This window comes from Nicotiana attenuata, unplaced genomic scaffold (assembly GCF_001879085.1).
Source record: "Nicotiana attenuata strain UT unplaced genomic scaffold, NIATTr2, whole genome shotgun sequence".
Lineage (NCBI taxonomy): Eukaryota > Viridiplantae > Streptophyta > Magnoliopsida > Solanales > Solanaceae > Nicotiana > Nicotiana attenuata.
In genome coordinates, this window is record NW_017670879.1 from 1 (window position 1) to 24,929 (window position 24,929).

Below are 24,929 nucleotides of genomic sequence, written 5' to 3' on the forward strand. Positions count from 1 at the left end.
AGCTTGCCCCTCATGTGAGTCACCACTAACGTAAGCTTCATTCAACTCAAGATCATATAGGGCTTTTGTGGAGATATAGTGAAGGCTTTTGGTTCAGGGTAGGAAGTATTTGGTCTAGTAGGTTCCATCTTCCCTCAAGCACTTCATTTGCTTTATTTTGGCGCACATTCTCTTGACTTTTTACGTTATTTACTTCTTTCATAGGGGTTAGAGGGACACACTGTTACTCTTTCTTGGTCATTTCAAACCTTTTTCTCCTTTCTAAGCTTTCCACGCCTTTCATCACTTTACTTTTATTGAATCCCTTCATTTATTCTATATTTTTCATTCTTTTTGACTTTTTGATTTTCTTTCTTTTTCTTTTTTGCCTTTCCTTTTCTTTGCTTTTGTACCTTTTACCACTTTGTTGTATTCCCCGTCTCTTCCCCCAAACATATGCTTTTGCCATGTGCTAAGGAAAGATTGGGTGCCAAGAGAGGGTCCTTTTAGAACGGGTAAAGGCTTGTATCATGGTTTTTAAAGGAAAAGGGGCTATGGCTCAAAGGGGTTGACTAGGGACATTATCATTGGTAGGCTATGGATGTTTTCAAGATATCATTCGGATTAAGGAGAGCCTATAATCACTTCTCAAGTCAAACTACACTTAGGATTTCGCCTAGACAAATATTCAGGGCAAGTTCTAGACTCAATGGCACGGGACTTGGACTTGCAGTTCAAATTCTCACCACACAAGCTATAGGTTTGCTAAAGAGACAGAGTCGAGGGCCCACACCAACCTTAGCTAAGATTTGAGCAACACACATGGTCCCGAAAAACCACTTGATGATTGTCGTCCAACACAAGAGTCTCAAGGTCACAACTATCACCATCCTATACACACCAATTTGTTTTTGACCATAGGATCAAAGACAAATGTGTTAGGCCCAAGTAAAGCTTTGCCTGAGGCACTATTACTCACTAGCTACTATTTACACAAAAACAAAAAAAACAGACTCAAACCCTTAAGAAGGTTGTCAGGCCATCCATCATCGGCAAGAGCCACCTGGTTCACACAAATTCCACCTTTGGAAAGAATCATGGCATTAAGAAAACCAAAGGCTTATTGCACGCAAAACTCAAAATAAGAAGCTACGAAAATAAAGTAAGAAGCTATGAAAGAAAATGCGAAAAGTAAAATGAATATGTACAATAGGGGATTTAGACGAATATACAATAGAGGGAATGAATATATACATCAGAAAGTAACTTTATATACAGATCAAAGTTGCAAAGTACGAAAAGTGAAATAAACTGGTAAAATTATATACATACCAAAAGTGAAAATCAAAGCATAATAAAACGAAAATAGTATCATATTTACAACCCAGTATCATCAAAATACGGCTACCCCCTCAAATGAAAGCTAGCATTGTCCTTAATGCTAACTAACCAAAAATAGCTCAAACAAAAAGATAGAGAGTAAAGAAAACTCCTTATTGGTCCTGGGTCTGCACGGGATCATGTGCCTGGGTCCCTGGGTCCTCTGACTGCTCGGAAACCTATGACTGGATTCCTGTAACCTGTGTTTGCATTGGGACATGGGCTTGTACTGGGACCTGGGGCTGGCTAGAGGAACCTTCCTGAGGCTCCGCCAACTCAATCACTGCGTCATCAGTACGGGGAATCACCCTTCTCCACTTTGGTGCCCTCTGTAAATCCTGCTCCTGCTCAGGCTGGACTGCTGGGGTCGGGTCATGCAATAGCAGCTCCAATGGCAAGTGATCAGCAGCCTTCATTTTCTCCACTTCGACCCTCAACTCTTTCACACACTCCTTTGTTGCTCTGGTCTTTCTTAGCTTCTTTGTTTCCTTTGCCAGCTCCTTCAGTGCTTTCCTATGAGTACCTACAGCATCCAATATCAATTACTGGTTCTCCAGGAGCTTCTTCTGGTTGTCCAGAAGCTCCTTGAGAGTATCCTCCACTGACTGTGGAACCTGTGGCTGAGGGGGTACAAATTTGGCTGCCACCGAGGTAGAAAGCATAAACAGCATAGAAGTAGCTGCCTGCATCCAGTTGTTGATACTGGAAAGGGTCTGGCTCAAAGGGTGGGCAGTCAATGGGTAGGCTGAAGATGAAGGGATATCTGGGGCAGTGGTAGTAGAGGGTCCTGGGGCAGTATCTGGGATAGCTGAGGGAGGCTGAGAAGGAGCTACTACTACTACTGGCTCTTCAGACTGGCCAGTAGATGCAGTGGATTTGCCTTTAGCATCTTTGCCTTTGGGGTTGTCATCACTTTTTGGGTTGTACCAGGAAAAAGGTTCCTTTGGCTTCACCTTCACATCAAACTTCCTTTTCTCCACCTCCAGGTCGTCAAAGTACATTGTCAGGAAATTTGGGAAGGGATATGATCTATCACCTTCATTGACCACCCGTGTGATCACCCGAGACATGATATTCCTGACGTTGATCGGGTACCCTGCCATAATTGAAGCCACCAAGATTGCCTGGGGGATAGGGAGAGAGTTCTCATGAGTAGTAGGGTCCAGCCTGCTGCACACGAACGTCTCCCACCCCTTTGCTTCAAAGTTCAAGGTCTTCCTCAGAATTGGGACTCTTGTTGTCAACTATGCTGGGGTGGCACCCGGGAGTGCCAGGTACTCTGCCACCCACGGACGGGCTGCTTCATCAGATACCACCTTTTCTAAATACAGTGATTCACCTTTCTCCAGAAAGCCCAGGTAGTCATTGATTGTCTGCCCATCAAACTTCATTGTCAAGTTCCGCACCTTAGTCACTTTAGTGCCCTTTTTGATATGGGCAGCATTAGTGTAAAACTCCTTAACTAAGTACTCATTTGCCTCCTCAATGTTGCCTGTGAAATATTCCGAGCCCCCTCTCTCTCTGAATTGCCTTTGCACATTAGGGTTGTGAGGCATAAGGTCCCTCTTAATGAACGTCCTCTCAAGTATCAATTTCCTTTTGGGCCACCACTCTCTGAACTTGTGGTATGCTTTTTCACTAAAAACCTATCTTGCCAGGCCTCCGGTTTCTGGTTCTCTCCACCCCTCCTACTTGGGGCACACCCCCTCCTTCCTCTTCTATGGGATCCTCACCGGGTGTTGAAGTTGTAGGTGAGGTAGAAGAGGCACTGTCACCGCTCTCGGTGAGCCCTCAGACGACTCAGAAGAAATTTGAACTGAAGCTCGAGCAGTAGGAGAGCCCGGAGGGGTAGGTTCATCTCTCAATCTCAGCCTCTCCGGGAAATCAGGAATGTACTCCGGCACTGAATCAGACTCAGATGCCTCCCGGGAGGGTACGTACTCACTTCCCTCTGAATGGGAAGCAGCTCTATCTGCAGCTTTTATTTGTTTTCTTGTTTCTCCAATTGCTTTCCGGACTTGGGGGGTCAATTTGATTGTGCCTCGTCCCCTACCCCGGGAGGACTCTCCTTTTCCTTTTTGTTTATCTCCACTGCCTCGTGATTTATCCATTGTCTGCAAGTGGGATTCAGTTAAAGCTTGTCAGTATCACAGTATCAGAATCATAAGTGAAGAATATGCATGAAAACAGTTACTGCAGACCGCATAAAATGCAATGCGGCCGCAAAGGAACCACCGCGGACCGCACAAAATGGTACTGTGGTCCGTAGTGAGGTGGGTTTCTGACTACCCACTCTCTGAAGTTCATCACTGCGGACCGCATAAAAACCATCGCGGCCCCAAAATGGCACCGAGAATCGCATAAATCCACCGCGGTCCGCGGTAAACATCACTCAGCAATACCAACCTAGGGTTTCAGAGTTTTTCTCATTTTTAGCTTAAATTCACTTATAATCAAGCCCCTAGGTATTTAATATCATTTTTCACTAATTAACCCTAATCTAAATGGCATGATGTAAACCTACGCTACAAATTAAAAGAAAAAGGGAAGAAAAATAAGTACAACTAACTAATTAAAAGAAAATAAAACTAAGTTAAAAACTAGGGAAGGAATAAAAGTTCCAGTAATGAGATGCAGTAAAGATGAATGAAGATCAGTGATTGAGTTTGTACAACTAGGGCGTGATGAACAGTGCTTTTTTTTCTATGTGGAAAGGAAAGGATCGAAAAGTGTAAAAGAAGCCCTGAGGTCCTATTTATAGAAAAAGGACCTGGGACCCACTATACCTACCCACCGCTGCCGCATAAAATGCACCGCGGACCGCGGTGGTTTACCACATGCAGCATTGGGGGAGAATATTACTGCGGACCGCACGAAAAGTTTTGCGGTCGCGGTAGGTCACCGCGGACCGCAAGATATGCAGTGCAGCCGTGGTGACAAACTTTAGAGAACTCCCATTTGTAACTATTCACCATTGCGGACCGCATTGAAATTTTGCCCCTGCACTAAGGCCATTGTGGCCGCGAAAAATGCAATGCGGCCGCAGTGCAAACTTCAGAGAGTGCACATTTTTCCAACTTGGTCGTGCACTGCATCAAAACAACCCTACACACATCTCAAAACCAGTTAGTCGAAAAGCAAATCCTACACTAAAGAGAAAATCAAAGAAAAACAAAAAGAAAGACACATGGGTTGCTTCCCAAGAAGCGCCTGATTTAACGTCGCGGCACGACGCAGGTTACCATCAAATCACTTTAGATGGATCATTGCCACCACGTGGTTGTCACCAATCTTGCCAAGATAGTGCTTGACTCTGTGCCCATTAACTTTGAAGATCTCACCATTTTTGTTTTACAAGTCAAGTGCACCAAACGGGGTCACAAGCACCACTTCAAAAGGTCCACTCCATTTTGACTTAAGCTTTCCCGGAAACAGACGTAACCGAGAATTGAACAAGAGAACTAAATCACCCACTTTGAACTCCTTGCTACGAGCATACTTGTCATGAAGGTACTTCATCTTGTCCTTATACAAGGACGAACTGGAGTAGGCATGGAGTCGGAATTCATCAAGTTTATTAAGCTGCTCCACACGAAGGTTTGCTGCCACATCCCATTCAAGATTCAGCTTCCTCAAAGCCCACATGGCTTTGTGCTCTTACTCAACCGGTAGATGGCAAGCTTTCCCAAACACCAACCGGTACGGAGACATACCAATCGGAGTCTTGTATGCATTCCTATAAGCCCATAGAGCATCATCCAATTTCTTTGACCAATCGGTCCTATTTGCATTGACCGTTTTTTACAATATACTCTTAATTTCCCTGTTTGAGACTTCAACTTGGCCACTCGCCTGAGGATGATAAGGAGTAGAAACTTTGTGATTGACACCATACTTTGCAAGCAAGGTGTCAAAAGCTCTATTGCAAAAATGGGACCCCCCATCACTTATGATTGCTCGCGGAGTGCCAAACCTAGTAAAAATACTCTTCTTGAGAAATGCAACAACACTTCGGGCCTCATTATTGGGTAAAGCCACGGCTTCAACCCACTTTGAAACATAGTCAACTGCCACTAGAATGAAAGTATTGCCACACAAACTAACAAACGGGCCCATGAAATTAATGCCCCACACATAAAAAATATCAACTTCGAGAATGGTGTTAAGAGGCATCTCATCCTTTTTCGAAATACCGCCCGCTCTTTGACATTCGTCGCATCTCTTCACAAGTTCACTTGCATCTTTGTACAAAGTTGGCTAGTAAACCCACAACTAAGAACCTTTGAAGCTGTCCTCGCCCCACCGTGATGGCCACCATAGGGAGAGGAATGACAAGCCTCTAAGATACTCAATTGCTCCTCCTCGGGGACACACCTTCGGATCACACCGTCAGTGCAGATCTTGAACAAGTACGACTCATCCCAATAGAAATCCAAACTATCCCGTTTGAGCTTCTTCTTTTGGTTAGAAGAGAGCTCACACGGGATTATACCAGTCACAAGGAAATTAGCAACGTCCGCAAACCATGGTATATTATTCACCGACACCGAAAGGAGTTGCTCATCGGGAAACGAATCATTGATCTCTAGGCCATCACAAGGCCTCCCCTCCTCCTCCAAGTGGGACAAGTGGTCTGCCACTTGGTTTTCACTACCTTTCCGGTCCATAATCTCCAAATCAAACTCTTGAAGTAACAAAACTCATCGCATCAGCCTAGCTTTGAATCCTTCTTCGTCATTAAGTATCGGAGTGCGGCATGATCGGTATGAACTATGACCTTGGCTCCCATGAGATACGGCCGAAACTTTTCCATTGCGAACACAGTAGCCAACAATTCTTTTTTAGTCATCGTGTAATTCACTTGAGCATCATTCATTTTCTTGCTCATATAATACACCGGATGAAACATTTTATTCACTTTTTGACCCAAAACCGCCCCAACTGCAACATCACTCGCGTCACACATGAGCTCGAAAGGCAAGCTCCAATTGGGTGTAGTAATAATGGGGGTGGTGGTCAACTTGTACTTGAGGAGTTCAAAAGATGTCATGCATTCCACATTGAACACGAACTTTGCATCCTTTTCCAAAAGTTTGCACAAAGGATTCACTACCTTCGAAAAGTCTTTGATAAATCTCTGGTAGAACCCCGCATGCCCAAGAAAACTTCTAACCCCCTTGACTGAAGTAGGGGGAGGGAGCCTTGAAATCACTTCTATTTTAGCTTTGTCCACCTCTATACCATGCTATGAAATTTTATGGCCAAGGACTATGCCCTCTTCAACCATGAAGTGGCATTTTTCCCAATTGAGCACAAGATTGATTTCTTCACACCGGGCCAACACCCTATCAAGATTCTTCAAGCATTCATCAAATGAGTCACCCACAACACTAAAGTCGTCCATGAACACCTCCAAAATATCTTCCACCATGTCGGTAAAAATGGCCATCATACACCGCTGGAATGTGGCTCGTGCATTACACAACCCGATGGCATCCTAGAAAAGGCAAAGGTACCATATGGGCAAGTGAAGGTAGTCTTCTCCTGATCTTCCAAAGCAATCAAAATTTGGTTGTACCCAGAATACCCATCCAAGAAACTGTAGAAGGCACGCCCAGAAAGTAGATCTAGCATCTGGTCAAGAAATGGCAATGGAAAGTGATCCTTGCGGGTCACTTTATTCAACTTGCGGTAATCCATGCACACCCTCCATCCGGTGACTGTCCTTGTAGGAATTAGTTCATTTTGCGCATTGGTGTGACCACGGTCATACCACCCTTCTTTGGCACACATTGCACCGCGTAGTCCAAGAGCTATCCGAGATGGGGTACACAACCTCAGCATCCAACCACTTGATCACCTCCTTTTTCACAACTTCTTGCATTGCCTCGTTCAACCTCCTTTGATGTTCCAAGGAGGGCTTTGCATCATCTTCAAGAATAATCTTGTGCATACAAAAGGCGGGGCTTATTCCCCGAATATCAGCTAAAGTCCATCCAATTGCCTTCTTCCGTTTTTTGAGCACCGCCTATGTGGTATCTACCTGTAGGTTAGTAAGACAAGAGGAAAGAATAACTGGTAAAGTTAAACTAGTGCCTAAGAATTCATTCCTGAGGTGTGGAGTGATAAGTTAGGATTTTACCATAATTATACCCCTTACTTGCTATTGCTTTTGTTACAAATTTCCACAAAATAGTCCCAAAAGGCTTACAAGTTATGCTTGATTGCAGGTTTGCGCGAAAAAGGTGACAAATGTCAAAGATCAGCTCAAAACGGAGTGAAACTTTCCAAGTGTCAAGAACAAGTGAAGTTGAGGAAAAGGAAGACCTAGCGCGAACCGCACTGATATGCCACGCGGCCGCGCTAGGAGATTCAAAGAGGGGTAAATTGAAGTGCAAGCCATGCGGCCGCGCTCCATTTCTGCGCGGTCCGCGCAAGGGAAGTTCAGAGGACCACCAGTGCAGGCTTAAGTCCCACGCGGCCGCGCTACTTCTCAGTGCAGTCCGCGTGAAGGAGATTTAGAGACATGGAGATTTGACCAAGTCAAGCTATGCGGCCGCGCCCCATTTCTGCGCGGTCCGCCCCGACCCTCCGCCGCGGCCGGGCTACATTTCTGCGCAGTCCGCAGCCCCCCAACTTCAGAGATGAGATTTGAGAGTTCAAAGAGCCTACGCGGCTGCGCTACCTTTTCGCGCGGTCCGCGCTGACCCCGCAGGGGTATTTTTGTCCAGAATTTCCAGCTCGGTATAAATAGATCTTTTTACCATTTTTAGGTTAAGTTTTAGATTCTGAACAAAAGCTGCGCTCGTGAGACGTATTTTGTAGCCTATTTTGGCAATTTTCCTCTTCAATATCATAATTTCTAATTAGTAATCAATCATTATGTTATTTTCATCATCTATTTCTACTGTTTCTTCTTTAATTATGTCTAGCTAAACCCATTAGCTAGGGTTGTGGCTCAACCCTAGAGTGGGTAGTTAATGGGTGCTGCATTCTAGGGTGAGATTGAGATTGGGTATTTGTTATTTGGGTTAACTTTGTGTTTCAATCTAGAATTTATGGTTGCAAACATGAATTCAAGCTTAGTGGGTTTAACTCTTCTTGAGAAAGAGAGTCATACCCTAAAAGTTGACCCAACAAGGAATTGGGATGGACCCATGAGAATGGTAGTCCCAATTAACGGGTTAAACCTCGAAAGAGTAACTACCCTACTTGAGCCCTAGTTGCTCGGTCTAATTGCCCTACCTAATTGATCTCGAGAGAGTCAATTGGGTAAAATTGTTCTCTCTACCGAGAGGTGTGAGAATGAGTGCAATTGTGCAACGGTTATAGCAATAAACCCAGATTTATCAATCTCCCCTTAGTAGCTTCTACCCGTTAGCTAGCCACCTAGGTAGTGTCACGGCCCTAGTGCCTTTTTCCTATATTAAGCACAACCTAGCAATATTCTCCTAGCATAATTTAGTTTAAATCATTAGTTTTACAAGAGTAGTTTAAAAAGAAAACCCCAAAAGATGTGTGAAGCGACATTAGAAGCACAACCGCAACTCTAGGCTAGACAGATATTTTGACTCCTTTACTAGCTCACTGTGGAATTTCGACCCCGATCCACTATTCGGGTATTAGTTATTGCAACCCACTCTTCCTACCATTGTGTAGTGTTGAGACGGCCGAGATCAATGTTATTTATGGAATATCGAGTCTTTAAATAAGTTTAAATTAAGTAATGGACTTGTTGGTTTGATCAGATAGGGGCTCAAGTGTGTTTCGAGAGGGTTCCAAACCATCTTGGAGTGGTTTTATGATACTAGTTCAGGTGTGTCGCACCTGCAGAGTTTGGTGCGCAAGTGTGAGGTCGCACATGTTGTGTTATAGTCGCATCAACGAAGGGGCTGGTGCTGGTGATTGGCTGCACCTGCGGTTGGACGTGCACAAGTATGTATGGTGCATCTGTGAAATGGATTGCGTGCCTCCGAAGGCCATGCCTGGTGATGGAACTCGCAAAAATGGAGATTGAGCGCACCTGCGCTGGACGCACCTGAGGATTTATGTCGCGCCGGCAACGGTTTAGATGAGCATATATTTACGCAGACGCAGAGAAGGAGTCAGCGCAGGTATCTCGCAGATGCGAGGCTTGGGTCGCAAAATTGATGGACGCACCTACGACTCACTGAGTGCATGTGCGAAATGCAAAGTAGACCCTTATATTTCGAGGTTGGCTCATTTTTCACCATTTTTTAGATTTGGAGCTCGGGAGGAGGCGATTTTTGAGGAGATTTTCATTACTACTGAGGGTAAGTAATTTTTACCTAGAATTAATTTTATATGTTGATTCTCCATAGATTTTTACACTAAAATCATGGAATTTCAAGAGAATTTTGGGATTTTGTATACAAATTAAGAGGGTGTATTCTGGGGATTTGAGGGCTGATTTGGACCCGAATTTAGAATCTAACTACATATTCGGACTCATGAGGTTATGGGTAGTCAAGATTTACCCATGGACTCGAATTTTAACAATTTGGGCCCGGTTTACTTTGTTGAATTTTTGGGATTTAATTAAAGATTGAAGCTTTATTATTTCAGATTGATTTTTATAGCATTATTTGACTCCTTTTAGTAATATTTGATTAGATTCAAGTCATTTGGAGGTGAATTTGAAAGAAAAGACGATTGTTATTGATTGAAGCTTCCCAGTAGGAGGTAATTCTCTTGTCATCCTTGCAAGAGGAAATTCTCCATATAGGTGATCTATTTGCTATTTATTGCTTGATTTAGGTGTTACGTATATGCGAGGTGACGAGTCTATATGCATAGCTAAGTTATGACCTTATCTAGACAAAGTTAGGCTTGCAATATGCCTTATTTGGACTTTATGAATTGTTTATTCATGTTTCTTTGATTCTATGACTACATCATAAATCTTAATCATGATAAGAAGCCATGCTAGGAGTATGACTTGTTAATTTGGACATGACGGGCTTCTTTCACCGTTTTGAGCTTTCTAATTTAACCACACTCACACAATTGCCTTTCCTGATTTATAATCTTTTGGGTATATGCTTATTTTGCTCTTATTGATGTCATGATCAGACTTAAGAATGTTAAATATACATATTAAACTATTATGAAAGTTGAAATACATGATTTGCCATATACATCTTTTATTCATGTAAATATTCATATGCATTTTTATTATTCTATCATGTTGCGTCTTTACTGTATCATTTCATATGCATATTCCTGAGTTGGAAAGTAAAATAACGAGAAAAGTTGAGAATTTTCGCACCAAGGACATTGGGAGTGGATATTGATTATTGATGACATTATAATTGGATTGGGTTGCACGCCGCAATGGCATTATGAGTCGATCGGATTGTACAACACAATGATACTATGATTAAATCGAGTTGTATTTTGCGACATTATTATTAATGGATCGGGTCGTACGCCATAATAACACTTGGATATGAATTTATTCCTCTAGAGTCAGGTGATTACCCATGTTGTTTTTGGCCTTTTTAGCAAAGGCACGTAGATTAGTGCTAGTTTGGACTCTTGGCTAGTATCATGTATATGAAATTGTGCGGTAAGATATTGATATGGATTATGAGCATGCATTTGCAGCCTAGACTCATACAATGATTCTTCCATATATAAATGTCGACTAATTCATGTCGTGATTATAAAATGTATTGAGATAACTCATATTATATTCTATCTCCTTGTCTGAAAAGCATATCTAAATTTCAGAATTTCTGCGCCTCTACTATTGGACTCAATTGATAAATCATGCTTTAGCCCATGCTCTAATTATGATTTCATTTTTATTTTGGACTGATAGCAAGTGTCTGTGTTGGCCCTCATCGCTGCTTCTTCAAGGCTAGATTTGATATTACTTAACATCGTAGTTTTATATTCATACTACACTTTTGCACCTTTTGTGTAGGTTCTGAGGCTGGTATTTGTGGTACCCATCGAGCTAAGTAGGAGCATATCAAGAGACTTTGTGGTGATTTTCTTACTTGATTTGATCCGCAACACATGAATTCCCCCTTCCCGACTTATCTATATCTATCTATGTATTTTTATTTTCGGACAGATGTTGTTGTTCAGTTGAGACTATTTAACTCTTGTTGGATGCTCATGATGATATTGTGACACCAGGCCTTAGGAGAGTGGTCTTTTTACATACATGTATGATTTCATCAATAGCTTATACATGTAAATAGTAAAATTTGCTAAAGCGGGTTCAGTTACCCTTTTTACCCGATGTAGGTCCGCCCCCAACTACTACAAATTATTGTTAAATACGTAATGAAAAATCTGAAAGTAAAATATCTTAGGGTTTATAAGATGGATGGTCTAAGGAATGACATGCTTGTGCGAACAACACAGATTCACATTGCATAAGCGTGTATGGAAAATGCACCATTTATGAAATGTTAATGATATAAGACTTTAACCTTCTAATTGGCACACTAGGTTTACACTTTTTTTGGCGAAATACAATTCCCTAGTAATTTTAACAACAACAACAACAACAACAACAACAACAACAACAAAAGACCTAGTGAAATTTTACAAGTGAAGTTTGAAAAAAGTAGTGTATGCAAACCTTACTTCTACCTTGTGCATGCAGAGAGCTTATTTCCTGTAAACCCCCGGCTCAGCATAATCGTAGCCATAAAGCAAACGAAATAATGTAGTAAAAAAAGACATGAAAAAAGTAGTAACAACCGCAAGATAATAACAAAAGTCAAGCAGAAGCAACATCATATAGATATAGACAACCAAGAATAAGACTAAATAAAAGTAATACTAAAACTACCAGTAAAAACAGACAGAAAGCTCTACTACCTACTAACGTTCAACCCTAATTCTCGACCTCCATAACTTTTTTTCAAGGGTCATATTCTCAATAAGCTAAAGAAGCTTCATGTCCTACCTAATCACCTTTCCCCAATACTTCTTTGGCCTCTCTATACCTCTCTTTGTACCTCCCATAATCAACCTCTCACACCTCTTTACCGCGGTGTAGTACATCTCCTCTTCACATGCCCGAACTATCTCATCCTCTATTTTCGCATCTTATCCTCCACAGGGGCCATCTCACCTTTTCGTAAACATCTAATTTTCTAACTCTGTCTCTTCTAGTATGCCCACACATCCATCTCACCATCCTAAGTTCTGCTAATTTTATCTTCTAGACACGAGAGTTCTTGACTGGCTAAAATTCCGCTCCAAACAACATAGTCGGTCTAACCACCACTCTGTAGAATTTACCGTTAAATTTTTATGGGTACATTCTTATCACATAAAACACCATACATAAGCCTATATTTATTCATCCCGCTCCAATACAGTGTGTGATATCATCGTCAATCTCCCCATTATCTTGGATAACTGGCTCCAGGTACTTGAATTTTTTTCTCTTGGATATGACTTGTGTATCAAGCCTCACTTTCACTTCGGCTTTCTGAGTAGTCATCATTGAACTTGTATTCCATATATTCAATTGTAGTCCTTCTCAACATAGAGTTATTATACTCTAGGGTCTGTCAACAGGCCTCCAGCCTAACATTAACATAACCTTGTGTCTCGTCAATAAGCATGATATCATGTGCAAATAATATGCACCACACAATCTCCCCTGGATATCTCGCGTCAATACTTCCATCGCCAAAGCGAATAAGAAAGGGATGTGAGCTGACCACTGGTGCAATCCCATCACGACTAGGAAGTATCTCAAAACTTCTTCTATTATCCTTACTCGGGTCTTAGCCCGTCATACATGAATTGCCCTAATGTGCGCTACAAGAACACTTCTTGTCTCCAAGCATCTCCATACGACTTCCTTTGGAACTTTGTTATATGCTTTTTTTCCAGATCAATGAATACCATATGTAAGTCCCCCTTCCTCTTCCTATATTGCTCCACCAACCTCCTTATAAGATGAATGGCTTCAGTAGTTGATCGCCTCGATATAAAGCCAAAGTGATTATCGGAAATAGAAACACGTCCTCACCCTCATCTTCACCACTCTTTCCCAATTTTTTGTAGTGTGACTTAGCAACTTGATACTCCTATAGTTATCGCAATTTTGGATACTCTTTTATATGGAATCATCGTACTCCACCTCTATTCATCGGACATTATAGATCCTAAAGATGACATTAAACAGTCTAGTGAGCCACTCTAAGCTTGCCCTCCCTGTGCTCTTCCAAAAATTCACCGGGATCTCGTCTGGCAAGTCCCTCTTCTCCTATTTATCTTACGCAATGCCTTCTCAACCTCCTCAGGCTTAATACGGCTATGATATCCAAAATTATGACGACTTTCACAGTGCTCCAAATCACCCAACACAATGTTTCTTTTCCCCTCTTCATTTAAGAATTTATGGATCCCTGGAAATTTTCAATTTGTTAATACTATTAATCATAATTTTAATTGTTGACTTTCCCATTTGTGCTCAACCTATAACTATCAATCATATCAATCACACATATAGTCGCAGTTGGAAGAGGTTGACATATTAGCTTATTTGAATCGATTTTGACATCTCTAAATGTGACCGTAGATTGCGGGTAGTTGTGTCTAGTTCATTTCAACTTTCTAGTGTGGACCGGGTTTAGCTAGATTTGGAAGCAATATTCCAATCAGTATCAAGGTCATGATCTTTTTTCTTAATTTTGGTTAAAGTATAAGTTTTGCAGTAAATGGTCCACCGTCTAGTTTAGTTAATTATTAGCAAATGACGTCCACTTTTACTTGATTAACAAAAATTCTCAAAATTTGATTCAATTTCAATTTGCATCATTTTGAAGAAATATAATGCGACAAATAATTCCGGAATGGGCAATAAAACGAACTAAATTGTATTAGTAAGCATTGGCCTTCTTAAGAAAATTAGTGTTCCTTCCTTCTCTTATATATAGATAGCATTTGAAATAATTACTTATTTATTACTATATTAGTAGAAGTATATAAAGTAACACCGCAATTGAAAAGCATGTGTAGACCAGTTTGCATAATGCAGGGGAAAATTAACCCTTTTCCCTCTAAAATAAGGCAACCTAGGAATTAGGAAATAAAGAAATGGAGATACCGGATACATTTGGATGGCGGTGAAAGAGATGGGTAGACTTGGACCAAAACTCTGGTCCCTCTCAACCATGGACCACGGCCCAACTAGGCTCAATTTGTGTGAATATAAATTGTAAAAATTTAGGGGCATTCTAATTGGTCGCCCCATTTAGCTTGTACTCAATTCTGAAAAATAGTTTACTTAGTAACTAAAGTACAGATAAATTCAAGTCTTTTCCTCCTCCTCTTTCTTCTTCTTCTTAGTTGTTGTGAAAGCAAAGGTGATGGTAAATTTACATGGTGTTTGTGACCAGGTTGTAAGGTGGTTTATAATGTTTTACAGTAGTGAGTTGCTGGATTGCTCATTTCTTTGCTATTACTTGGAATTTGTTCTTCTTCCTCTTCTTCTTAATTGCAAAATGAGTTTGTTAGATTTGTTATTGTTTTGACAAATTGATGATTGAGGCTTATTTTTATGACATTTGGAGATTATGTTTCAAATTTGATCTCATTTGGAGTAATTTTAGATATTGTGAATTATTGTGCAAAGTGAATATATTTCAATGGTAACCCCAAACTGGATGTAAATGCAAATGCCCCATATAAGCCCAGATCAACTCCGAGCTGTCATATCCATTCAAGAGAAATTTAGAAATAGCCAGATTTACAAGTGGTCATTCAAAAATAGCTACATTTTCAAAAGTCATCGAAATTTAGCCAATTTTCATTGAAAGATAAATCTGAACGAAAACACTATTCAAAATCCAGAAAATACTCAGCATAATATATTGGAATTCCAGTATAATTTACTGGAGTTCCAGTATACTTTGCTGGAACTCCAGTATATTATACTAGAGTTCCAGCAACGTATACTGGAACTTCAAACTCCAATATAATATTCTGGAGTTCCAACAAAGTATACTGGAACTCCAGTATATTATACTGGAGCCAACAAAGTATACCGGTCTAGCATAATATGCTGGAAGTTCATACACAGGTGCACCGAACTCCAGTATATTACGCTAGACCGCTCTCTGTTGCAGCAAAATAGTGGTTGTTTTTCAATAACTTGGCAAATGCTAGCTATTTTTAAATGACCCGTCCGAAAACTGGCTAGCCCGTATTATTTTGACCCTCCATTGTAACAATTCAACCCAGCTCGAAACAAAGATGTTGTGTACAAGCTCAACAGTTTGTACAATATTTTGCTTATGCCTCTTTTTTGGTCCCCATTAGCATGTGCTAAATGGTCCCCGACTACACTTTTTTCTGTTCCTATTTTTTCCCTCATCTTTCTTTTTTTTTTTTTTTTTCCCTTTTTGTATCACATAACGATAATTTGATGTTAAATTCAAATATAACCTGGTTATCAATTTTACGAGTATGCATTATCCAAATTTGTGAACCTAAAGATTGGCTGAATTTCCCTATCAGCTTGGCCCTTATCGCGTCATGCCGGTCAAATGACCCCCCTCACCCCACCCCCACTGTGAGTTTTGAGGGTTGTGGAGCTTGATTAGGTATGATTTGATTAAACAATTAATTTTTGAACAAATCCTTATTTATTAAGTTTGGTTTGGCAGATAAACTGATGTTCAATTCTCAATATTCTTGTGTGGCGTAATGTCAATTAAATTAATTTTTAATTTGATTATCATAAAATTTAATTTGCATCTAATGTTCATAACGTTTAAAAAAGAAGATGATTTACCCTTTGGCACGATTGGATTGCTTCAATCACTATTACTTCGACAAGAGTAACTAGTCCAAATTAAGAGAAGACCAAATGTTTTTATGTAAATAATTAAAGTGTCCCATGTCTGTCTACAGTGATTGAGATTAAAATTTCATTGAGGAGATTCAAAACGATGCACACATAAAAAAATTATTTATACATACAATATAATTTTTCCCGAAGCGATACATTCGAACTCCTTTGGTAAACGTAGCTCTGTCACTATCTGGCAATACACCGAGAAGTTTGATATTTCAAGATAGGTCATTGTATAGGGTAAAATATGCTATGTCGGGTGGCCGCTTAAAAAAGTGACACCTGGAATAGAACCGAAGACAATCATCCCGTTTGTCACCGAAAATAATGACAATCGTAAAGATACAATAAATATCCTCCGCCCGATGGCATTTAATGGGAATATTCCACAGCATTCAGTGCGATGCCCGTTACAAAGAGCTTGTCATGTATGCTCACCGTTACGCCTTCATCAATGTCCCTCATAATTGATATTAAAGAAGGGCATAATCCTATGACCTTGTTCCCTAGGTGCAACTATAAATAGTAGCTCTGTTACCATTGTAAAGAGAGGAATTTTCTGAAAAACTTATGCTATAAATTAACAAAGCTATAAACCATTTTGTCTTCTTATTTCTTGGTTTCATTGTTGTTGCACCCAGAGGCCTCGTTCCCAAAATTATTACTATTTCTACTATTTCGTCTCCATATCAAGGCTAAGTATTATATATTTCTTCAATTTTTTTTTTATTATTTCAGGATCAAATTAATTCACTTGTAGAAACCAAGTATAGTTCAACTGTACCATTTTACGGGTAAACAGTTTTGGCTCCCACCGTGTGTCATGACCCCAAGTTCCCTCCGTAGGATTTCGTGACGGCAACTAGTCTCTAAGACTAGATAAGCCTAACAATATGCGGAAACATTAAATAAAAGCTCAAAATTTCAAGACTCCAACAATTTCGTAAAATAAAACTGTAAACTCAATATGTACAACTTCCCAAAACCTGGTGAAATATAAGTAACAAACTCTAAATTCAATGCTGAACAATCCTATACATCACTGTCTATAAAAGTGTAACGAAATAAGGAAGACTGAATTGTTATCTTTAATTCACACTGATTTAGGCGACTTGAAGCAGACTATGACCAGAGGTGGTAAAAGATATTATGCGACTTTTATTGATGATTTTTCTAGATATACTAAGTTGTATTTGCTTAGAAATAAAAATGATGCATTTAATGCTTTTATTTCTTATAAAACTGAGGTTGAAAATCAACTTAGTAGAAAAATAAAGAGAATTAGATCAGATAGAGGTGGAGGATATTTATCTTTATATGATTTTTGTGAAAAGAATGGAATAATTCACGAAGTAACTCCGCCTTATTCACCAGAGTCAAATGGAGTAGCTGAAAGGAAAAATAGAACACTGAAAGAAATGATGAACTCTATGTTAGTTAGTTCTAATGCTCCTGATAATTTGTGGTGTGAAGCTATATTATCTGCATGTCACTTACAAAATAGAATACCATATAGAAGAACTGGCAAAACTCCGTATGAATTGTGGAAGGGTTATAAACCTAACTTGAAATATTTAAAAGTGTGCCAGTGCCTTGCTAAAGTTCTTTTGTCTGAACCTAAAAAGAGAAAAATAGGTTCTAAAACTGCTGATTGCATGCTAATTGGATATGCTGAACAAGGGGACTCCGAGGCCTGCGGACGCGGGAAGGTGCACCTTGAAGTCTCCAAATGCAACACAACGTACTAGTGCCGGGACTGATAAGATGTACCTGATTGTGCACAAAAATATGTGCAGAAGCGTAGTATGAGTATACCATAACAGTACCCAGTAAGTTGCAAGCCTAACCTCGGAAGAGTAGTAACGTGGTCAGGTCTAGGCCCTACAAGAGATAATAATAAACAAGATAGAAGATATAACGATATAATGATAATGACAAATGAAATGAAACAATAAGGAATTTACAGAAGATCAACAACACAGAATCAAAACAGTTAATACAACACGGAAGGAAACAAAGATTTACACGTTAAGGAAACAAACAACCAAGACAAATACATAAAGTAAACAAAGATCAACAATGGCCACTACCGAGGTACCGCCTCGTAGTTCCAAATAATAAAAATAACTCACAGTCTTTCCTTATATCACTGCAAGAGCCTTTACATTTAGTTTTGAAAATTATTTTTTCCGAAATAGCACCCCGCGTTTTAGCTCACCTTATCAACATGGCTTCTAGTAGTTCCCCTACTAGCCACGCGTATCAAGCCCACCTTATCTCATCGCATGCGTTTTAGCACCCAAATCTTATACCACCGCATGCGTATCAATAGTAACAACAACACGACAGAAACCTCATGCAAACACCCAGACAATCCTCTCAACAATAACACATGTGCTAATACATAACAACTCAATAAAATGACTTTCACAATATGTGCCCGTACGCCACAACTTGCTAGAAAAGCCAACAGTAACAAAAATATCAAAATAAGGAGCCCATGACTCAACCACAATGTACACAAGTCTCAACAATAACAACTAGAGAGTAACTCAATAAAATAATATTTCACAACTTGCACTTTGCCTCAATAAAAGTCACGGCCTTTGCAACTAAATGCCAAACTCAATAACAAGATGCTCCAAGGATAGCAAATTTCAAGTAAAGAATCCCATAGTTAAATAATCAATACAAAATTTAAGAAAAGCAAGTAATTCAACTAAACATGTAGAACAAGTTGCAAATAAGAAATAAGACAAGTAGACATGTGAAATTAGACTAAACATGGTGATTGTAATATGCTAAAATAACTCAATTACATGAAAGGGAAACAACGTAGCTAAAACCGCAATTTCAACATTTAGCCCGTGTATCCACTCGTCACCTTGCGTACACGACCTTCACATATCACAATTATCACAACAATGCCAAATCCTAAGAGGAATTTCCCCCACACAAAGTTAGACAAGTCACTTACCCCAAAACGCGCTAAATCAATCAACTAGAATTCCTTTCCCTCGATTTTCCAACTCCGAACGGCTCAAATTTAGCCAAAATAATTTCATACTATAAGTATAACTATAGGAAACTATTTAAATAATGAAATTATGATCTTAGCAAAGAATTGAAAAATTGCCCCAAAAAGTCAACCCGAACCCCCGTCTTGGAACTCGACCAAAATCACAAAATCCAAACACCCATTTGATATCGAGTCTAACCATACAAGAATTATTCAAATCCGACCCCATTTTGCCTTTCAAACCGAAAAACATAGTTTAAGAAATTCTACACTTTTTTCCCAATTTTTCCAACTCAAATGCTTGATTACATGATAATAATAATGATAGATTAATGTAATTTAACCAAATTCGAGTCAAGAATTCTTACCCCAACAATTCATTTGAAAATCCCTCAAAAATTTTGTCAAACCGAGCTCTCAAAATCCCAAAATGAAATATGAAGACTAACCCTCGAAAATCCCCTTTTCTGGCCTGTTAAACCGCCTTTGCTAGGCCTTAGCCACATCTGCAGCTCCGCACCTGTGGGAATTCCATCGCAGGTGCGGTCATGACATAAATCCTCACTCTCCGTTTCTGCGAGCAAAGGGCCGCACCTGCGCGTCTGTGCTTGCGGCTAAAAGTGCCGCTCCTGCGACCACTGTCGCCCTTGCGATTCTTCCCATCGCAGGAGCGATGCCGCTCTGCGGAGCATATTCTGCTTCTGTACCCCCAATTGGGCATGCCCAAAACTGCATATGCGATCAAGTGCTCGCTTTTGCGAGCCCACACCTGCGGACAATCCCTCCGTATGTGCGAAGACACTAGAACTGCCAACCTTCAGCCAAAATCTCAGCAAGTCCAAACTGATCCGATTTCCATCTGATTCACACCCAGGGCCCCCGGGACCCTGTCCTGTCACGACCCAAACCTATGGCCACAACGGGCACCCAGTACCATACTTAATCGCCAACATAACATATCTTTCTTATGGTACTTCCATTGACAAATGGGCCAAATGGGCCGTCATGGGCTAACCAGAATAAACATAGGGGAATACTCAATATAGGACGAACCAACCTGATATAGAAACTTATACATGTGACATACTGGCTTATAAGGCCAACATGATCATTTGTAAACTCAAAATATAGGCCGACAAGGCCATACGAGCATCCGTATACATGACATATATCTACAAGCCTCTAAGAGTATATACTTATCATAAAGGTCTGGATAGGGCCTCACCACACCAAACAATACGCGTCTAAAACATACTGACCAAACAAGCAATTCTGGAGCAAATGGAGCGCACCAACATCTTCCGCTGGGCGGATAGCCTACTTGGAGGACTCTCGACCAGTCTATCGGGACCAGCGGGCATGAAACGCAGCATCCCCAGGCAAAAGGGACGTTAGTATGAATAATGTACCGAGTATGTAAGGCACATAAATAAGTACATAAAAGACATGGAAGAAATATAGAGTAAATGACTCAACCTGTAAGTCTGGATAACTATGTAAATCATGAAATACTTATAGTGTCATGCATATGCATATGAATGCCATGTCGTGCATAGGTACATGTGTTCATAACATCATCAAGCCTCTGAGGACATCCAATCATATCATCTCGGCCACTGTGGGCAAAATCATCAACGTATACCAGCTGATCAGGTGATGGTGCATACATAGCGGCGTAACCTACAAGCATCCATATACATGACATCTGTGTACAAGCCTCTAAGAGTACATACTTATCATAAAGGTCGGGATAGGGACCCGCCATACCAAACAATACGCGTCTAAATTATACTAACCAAACAAGCAACTCCGGAGCAAATGGAGCGCACCAACATCTTCTGCTGAGCTGATAGCCTACTTGGAGGACTCTCGACCTATCTATCGGGACACGCGGGCATGAAATGCAGCGTTCCCAGGCAAAAGGGATGTTAGTACGAATAATAACCGAGTATGTAAGGCACATAAATAGGTACATAAAAGACATGGAAGAAATATAGAGTAAATGACTCAACCTGTATGTCTGGATAACTCTGTAAATCATGAAATACTTATAGTGTCATGCATATGCGTATGAATGTCATGTCGTGCATAGGTACATGTGTTCATACCATCATGTCAATAAAATCTTTCGGAATGTCATAAGACCATTATGCGTTTGAATAGTGTCATGAAGTAAAAATTTTCAACTTACGCATTTTCTGAGACCCATGAACATATGATAGAATAATATGACACATGGGGAATCAAGAACACAAGCATCTCCAGCATTTCTATGAATAAGTCATTTATGGAAGTTGTACATTTGCTCGTTTAGTTTGCATCGTATGATTATGTCAAAAGGAAAGAAGGGATAGCCTTAACATACCTGAACCGATTCTCTTGACAACCCCTCTAACACATGTCTTTTACGAAAAACACGTAACATCGGATCGAAGTAGGGAAAATCCATATGATATTCTTGAGAAAGATTGTACTGTGCTCTCTTAGAATTACAAATCCTGTTGTTATTACGTAGTATAACTTCGTATGAAATTTTGTTGAAGCAAAATCACGTTGCCAATCTATCTCACTTTGTAAAGGGTACATATGAAATCATATGCTGAAGATGCGTTACTTGGAGGTTGGATATAAACACCTCTCTTTGTGAATTAGAGAGGTCTTATACTTTAGTGGGTGTGGGCCCCACTTATTTGTTTTTTTTTTGGAAAAAGGATAATTTCATTAATAAAGGTTACGGAGGCATTACATCACTATTAGTAATAGTAGGGATAATACTTAGGTTTCCAAACACTGCTAGTATATTACATATGGAGCTAGATACTAGTCTAGTAGTAGATGCTTCATTTTTGTCTTCTTGGATCATCCTTTTTACTGGATCTAAAGGTGAGTGCAAAATAGTTGTAGTAGAGCTTAGATGTTGTTGTTTGGAACCCAATTTACACAAAATGTGCGCCACTTTGTTGCCTTCATGGAAGCTATGCCGGACCACTGGATTCCCCAATCTCTTCAACAAGTACCTGCATTCCAAGATAGTGTTAGTATAAGCCGGAAAGATATTATGTTCGAGTAGTTGGATTTTATCCTCTAAGAGTGCCACCTTATTATATGAATCTAAGAATCATGTTTATCTAGGTCCTTGGCTGCCACGTTATTGTTTATTAGGCTTATCCAAATCTTAATTTATTAATCATTAATTTCTTAATTAATTGTTAATCTCCCATCAAAATTAATAATTATCCGATTATTCACATAATTAAGAATTATCTCAAATTACTTAAAATACTACTCAATTTTTAACAAACCTTATACACCTTACTATCATGGTCATGTGGTACCTTGTATGACACTAGTCCATAAATATCGGGTATTTTAGCTCGGGCAATATTTTATCCCAACATGTCAAACTTTGACGAAATTCATTTTCTTTGATTTGCTTACCCTGTCACCTTCATGAATTTACTCATCACTTGTTTGAAATAGCATAATGCTTATAATCTCAAAATAATCTCATTCCCAAACTTACGTCGATTAGCTTACGACGAAACTTTAACGTACGAAAATGCAATATGTAACATCTCATTTCCGAGCTTATATCAATTTACTTATGGCGTACATCCACGTACGGAAACATGGGGTGTAACACGTTCGAAAATACCAACAAGTTCCAAAACACATAATGGACCCGCTCGAAGCCTAAGAACACATCAGAAAATGCTAGAATGATGAATTGTGCATCGATTCAAGGCTTAAAAACTATGAATTTCCGAAATCCGAAACCAATGTCGATTCATACCAAAACAACTTCGATGACCTCGTATTTTGCGCACAAGTTATAATTGAAGTTACAGAACTATTCAAACTTCCGGAATCGGGTTCCAACCCCGATATCAATAAAGTCCACTCCCGGTCAAACTTCCCAAATTCCTACAATTTCTAACTTTCTCCAAATCATGCCGAAATGATCTACGAACCTCCAAATCAACATCCGGACATCCTCTTAAGACCAAAATCACCATATGGAACTATTGGAACCATCAAAACTCCATTTTGGAGTTGTGTTCATATAAGTCAAACTACGGTCAACTCCTACGACTTAACCTTCTAACTTAGGGTCTATGTGTCCTATTTCACTCTGAAACTCACCCGAAACCAAAACCAAATACCCCGGCAAGTCAGGTAACCACAATATAGCATAGTTGAAGCAATAATTTAGGGGATCAGGGTTAAAATACTCAAAACGACCGGTCGGGTTGTTACACCGTGGTGCCTAGATAGCCATGTAATTAACTTGATCCTTGCCTCTTTTACTAACGTGTTTTGATTATTTGTCTTAAAATAAAATCATAGGAAATGGAATATAATGGTATTAACAACACACACAATCTTGAGGTTTAAGGAGACCAACCTCATCTCAAAGATTCGATCAGTGACACCCTCAATGAGGGGAACAATGCCATACTGATCCACGTCAGGCGGTACCCACGACATGTTTGGGAGGCAACTGCCTATGATGTTGAAGAGGAGCATGTTGTTGATGCGGTAAGAGTCCTACAAGAGCAACAAGTGATCATTATAGGCCACCTCACACATCAACATAAGGTCATGATGGAGTTGAAGCAGGGGTTATCGGGGGCTTCCAATAATGCAAATAGATGAGGTCCTGTTCCTCCCGGCGCTCCCATAAATCAACTAATGCAGAGGGTCGACAATAACACCCCGATGGGTGAGGTTGGTTCTGATAGAGTTGGGGAGGGGGGGTAGATCCAGACCCAACAACGAGAACGATCCCTTTAAGAGCGAACTCTTACAATTTATGAGAGAAGTGAACGCCTGCATGGACAAAATCCTGGGTGCACCACCGGTGCTGAAAGGACTAGACTCAAAGAAGTACACTCAATTGCCGTACAAACCAAGCACGACACCTGAATTAACCCCGAAGTGGTTTAAAATGCCCCACGTGCCAAAGTATGATGGAACTTCAGATCCTCAAGGTCATATTACCACCTATACAATTACACCATCTATACAACGGCGGTGAAGGGGAATGATTTATCTCCTCACAAGATCGAATTTGTTTTGCTGAAGAAATTTAGAGAGACTCTCACGAGGGAAGCCTTGACGTAGTATTCACTGTTACCCGAGCATTCCATAGATTCCTTTGAGATGCTCGCAGATTCTTTTATTAAGTCTCACGACGGGGCCATAAAGGTGCAGGCCCGAAAGGCCGACATACTTAGAATTGCATAGGGACAATCCGAGTTGCTGAGAGAGTCGGTACCCGATTCCAATAGGAGAGGATATTGCTCTCGGCTGTTCCTGATGAATGGGCGACTGAAGCATTCACCAAGGTTCTGAATTCGAGAAGTTCAGACGCTTCCTGGAAACTGAAGGAAAGCTTGCTTGAGTTCCATGAAACGACTTGGGTGGATGTCCATAACGGATATGAATCAAAGATGATTAGGCTGGTTTCCCGTTGTCGACAAAAGGACGGGAGAAGAATAAAGAAAATTCAAAAGAGGATTTTGACACGGACAGACGGTCTTCGAGGGGTTCGTTTTTTCATTACGAATGAATAGAAGTACGCGGAAGAGGCTTTTGTTCAGCAGATACGTTTGCCACTACAGAAGGACTGATTGCGGTTGGAACAACAGGTCATTGCAAGACAAAGAAGCTCTAGGTACGGAGGATCTTTCC